Here is a 5042-nt window from a genome sequence, read left to right as displayed (position 1 = left end):
ACTTCTTCTGCTGATGAGCAGTTAGCTATAATTTATAAGAATCATGTGTGGTCTCAGCTTGAATATTGCTCACTCTTGTGGAATGGATATGGAGATGTTGCATCAAAACAACTAGAAAAATTTCAGAACAAAGCTGTTAGAATTATTAACAACCCTGCCATTACAAATATACTACCTCCCCTGCAAGAAGGAATGTTGCCTCCCTTGCATTATTTTATAGATATTTTTTTGGCAAATGCTCAGACAAGGTTGCGTCCATGATGCCACCTCTCCATGCCTTCCCTCGTTCTTCACGGGCTTCTGGAAACGGTCATGACTGGAATGTCACTCAACCATATTGCAGAACTTATGCCTATCAGAATTCTTTCATTCCCTGAACTGCATCTCTCTGGAACTCGCTTCCTCAGAGTTGTTTCCCTCCAAATTTCAACCCACAGCTGTTCAAGTCTAACTTTTACTAATATTTTATGAACAGAGGACACAAGTAATCTGGTGTATGGATTTTTTTTTTATTCATTTGTTTTTCCTTCCTCTGTTCTGTTATTAAAAAAAAAAAAAAATCTGCTGGCCACGGCCAGCAGATGCTATTTGGCAGCTCGGCGCTCCCCTCCTACCACGCAATACAATCTTTCCACCATCCTGCCAGACGCCAGTGTCCATAGGACTTCCGCACTGAGAGGAGGTATGTGTCATTCATAAGGTGGGTACACTTTTGCTGCACATCCATGTATATTAAAGTCACTTTTATGTTTTCATTTGTCACTCCGGCCCGGGGGCAGCTCCCCAAAGTCTAATCTGGCCCTCACTCTGAAAAGGTTGCCTGCCCCTGGTTTAGGCATTGAGAATACTATCTATCTATTGGCAGATGCCTTAATCCCATAAATGGTTGCCACAAACAAATCGTATCAGTGTTACCCTGGCCACGGCCATTTCACTGCCCTGCTCCCAACTCACACACCCCTCTCATGTACCTCTCCACTCAATACAAAGTCATTAAATAAGTGTTGGATTCCCAAAGGAGCTATGACTCTTGGCTCTGCGTTATACTATTTCTTTCTGAGATTATTCTTGTTGGGAAACTGGCCAAATGCAAATAAACAACTTTTCTCTGAGAAAATATTCATCTCCATTTGGGCATGTTGATGAGCCATTTAAAATAGCCTACTAAATTTCCCTGGTTTCTCACCTCTGCTGTCATTCAAGGAAACAACAGAAATGAAAGTAAATATAATAGCTTTAAATTATTCATTCATATTCTATAAGAAATTATTTTATAAACAATAATGATTGACCTTACACCATAGGCTGAAGGAAACCTTTGAGAAGATTTGAGTGTGTAACTGCAATACACCTTCCAGAAGATAGCATGAATTTCTGTATTTACTGCAATCAGTTATTCCTGTCCGAGGCTTATTGTTTGTTTTTTTAGTTAGTTGTTTTCCGGGGAGGTGGATGTGATAGGAAGCGTTATGAGGAACACACTGAGGTGGTTTGGCCATGTGGAGAGGATGGAGGGTGAAAGACTGACGAAGAGAGTGTATGTGAGTGAGGTGGAAGGGGAAAGAGGGAGGGGGAGGCCGAGGATGAGATGGAGGGATGGGGTGGAAAGGTATATGAGAGAGGGGGGTGTGAGTTGGGAGCAGGGGAGTGAAATGGCGGGGGACAGGGCGACTTGGAGGCGATTTGTTTGTGGCCACCCCAAACGGGATTGAGGCGTCTGGCAATAGATAGATAGATAGTTATTCCTGCCTAATTCTTGATTATGCATGCTGAGTGGGTCACATGGATCCTTTCCAGGCTGCAAGAGGTATTGCACCAGTCAATCTACCACTGGCCACTACTGAGTGAGGAGAATGCCCTGTTTCGAATAATCCACTTCCACCACCATTCAATCAGGCAGAGAAACAAGACCAGCCACCCAAATGGCACCAAATATTGACCAGTAACAACTCTGGCAGCATTTCCAAAGGGGAGTAGGTGGAAGTGAGTACAAAACTGCTATAATTGGAACACATGGCCCTGCTCACACTTGGGTGCCCACACTCTTTGACCTCAAAAAACACCTCTTGAGCTCATTCTCCCTGCATCCCTGGATCTCCTATGGATCTCTAGTTTGATTTAGAAGTCAGTAGAAAGCTTGAATTTTACTTGACTAAAATTTAACCCACCCACTTAACCCGCAACATATATATTCGTCAGGCCCAGCCTGTGCACAAAATGCCAGCAACTTATATAAACATCATTGATTTGAAATATTTGCCAAAATTAAAACATTCAATATTGGTTCGAGATATTTGCTTGCAATACTCCTACATCTGTTTAGGCCTAATAACCATGCTATGAGTTATCACCATGTCCCTCTTCCCACACAGGGTCTCACCAACTCAGTCCCACTTTGTGAGTGAGTGAGCACCATGGTGCATCACAGTATTCCCTGACACTAGGTTAACGGGCCTCTTGAACATCCCGTATAATGGAGAAAGTGATTCTCCAATTGATGATGATGATGCTGATCAAGACTACGTCCAACCTGAGTGGGAATCAAGCAACGAGGACAAGATTCCATCCACAAGAAAGGCGAGATATAAGACTGTCTGCATGGCTGTATATCACCCTGCACCACAACCACATCCCATCTCACTACACAGCTCTCGCTCCATGGACAATTCCTTTAGTGATAAGGAATATGAGGTCGACCCTTCAGGTGCACATCGGCTGCCTTCATGGGTAGGATCGCCCAGGATAATCCAGAGGAGTGGTGAAAAATTATTTAAATAAGATTACAAGGTGAGCAGTGCTTTGTTCTATTCACGTGGTGCCCGACGATACCTGCCACCTCCAGCCTATGCCACACTGCCTTTCCCTAACTCAGCACCTCCACCACCTTAACCACCCCGTGCTCTCTCCCGACACCCTCCCCACACTTTCTCCTCACAGCCTCAAACGGTGGGGAAAGGAGCAAAAGGTAAAGTAAAAGAGAAGGGAAAAGGCAAGGGGAAGAAAAGTGCAAGTTGTGGGGAAAGTGAGGAGGCAAACTCTATTCCCCAACCTCCTCTCCAGCCTACTACCGAATTTCCTCCCTATCCCGATGACGGTGACAGAGGTGGACCCATTGACGATGAGGTGAATCTGAATGTGGGGATGAAGTCATGTGGGAGTGGGAAAATGGAAGCAAATTTGTTCCCAGCATTTATCCCTTCACAGGCAGGGTGTACTGTGCCGGAGCTGACTCCCACCTCCAGGAGAATGGATTTCTTCAAGGATTTTTTTTATAAGGGAGCTAATATTGAAAATCATTCTCTTGTCTAATACCTATGCCGCCTTCTACCAACGTGTGGAAGTCCCACCTCAAAGAGAATGGATTTCTTCAAGAATTTTTTTTACTAGGGAGCAAATATTGAGAATCATTCTCTTGTCTAACACCTATACCGCCTTCTACCAACATGCAGAATGTTATGTGCAGTTGTGCCTAATCCCATGCTTTGAGGAATATCACACTCTTCTCCACTTCTAAATGTTAGAAACCTGTGATGTATGCAAAAAAAGACACCTATGAGTGTTACTGAAATGTGTATATGAATTTGTGTAGGATATTTCATAAGTAACCATGATGTATATATAAATTTGTATCATTGAAATCATAATGTTAAGTGCAGTGTAAGTAGGCTATTTCATATATAACTTGTGTAATGCGTCTTGCGTGTGTGAAAAAAGACACACGCAGTGAGTACAACATGCAAGAATAATTCGTTTTGCAGAAAAAAACACACAAATGTAAAATAAATATGTGTGGGCAAATACTTATGTGAAAACTAGAAAATCCAATAATGTGAACATTATCGGAAAAATGCCACTCATTCGAATGTCATAATGTGCCCCCGCACATTATTATGCTTGGGGACAGTTTTTGCATCATCTTTACATCTTCCGAGAGTGTCCCTAGGTCATTTGGGATACTTACCCATGAAGAAAACAAGGATCTACCTCAACTCGCTGGGTGTTGGCAGTGGCTCATTGAGAAAGAATCAACCTCAATATCGACCTTTTAGGCCTTTGTGAATACTTTTATGGTTGTTCCCCATGTTTTCTCATCATTCCTATCTCACAAAAAGAAAAGGTCAAAAATTGGCTGGCATTGTGGTGCCATGAAGGTCCCAAGTTGGCTGGCTTGTGTCAGGTTAAGTGTGTTTGGTTAGGTATCTAAGTGGTACAAAACAGCTAGAGATAACCGTAAAAAAATTCTGTATGTGCCACAGTATGGACATGGGATAAAACACTTTCGCTGCCTAAGAGTTACATGGTTATTGAACCCCTTTTCTTTTCAGTCCTACAATACTGAAAAATATTGCTAGTTGTCATACCAGATAAATCTCTGCAAATTATATCTGAATGTCTCCAAGTAATATTCCTGAAATTTCAATTATATCTGTATTTGCGAATTGCCTATTATCGTAACCAGCTAATATCTTCATAAAATTTTGAATATACAGATACTTTGGTACTTACTTTATGGTTTCTATTGGTGTTTTACAAAATAAGTTATATCTTGTAAAGATAGAAGGAAGAGTACATGCATTATCACAGACCAAAATCTTCTTGATACTCTGTCATCACTTCTTGGGGCGACTGTACAAGTCAACAAAGCTATGTTGCTTCCCCCCCCCCTCTCTCTCTCTCTCTCTAGATATACATGAGTGATGACAGAGAATATATATATATATATATATATATATATATATAATATAAATGACAAAATGAAACTGAAAAAGAAAAAAATCTGAAACGTGACTTCTGCGAAAACGATAACGAGTAAAAAAAGATGACTGAATATAATAAAAAACTGGAGAATATTACGAAAATGAGAGAAATGATACAATCTATCACGAAAGCGCTGGGATTGATAAAAAATATGACGGACATCAAATGGATGAGTGGAAGTAACACGAAAGCCATAAAAAATACTTAGAATATTAGGCAAACTAAGAGAAAGCGAAAATGGAAAGGAATCCGAGATTATTAAACAAAAACAAAATGAAAAGAAA

The sequence above is a fragment of the Coenobita brevimanus genome, chromosome 19, assembly GCF_032717465.1.
Source record: "Coenobita brevimanus isolate Jiangsu-jjx chromosome 19, ASM3271746v2, whole genome shotgun sequence".
NCBI classification, from domain to species: Eukaryota; Metazoa; Arthropoda; class Malacostraca; order Decapoda; family Coenobitidae; genus Coenobita; species Coenobita brevimanus.
This window is presented reverse-complemented; position numbering follows the sequence as displayed.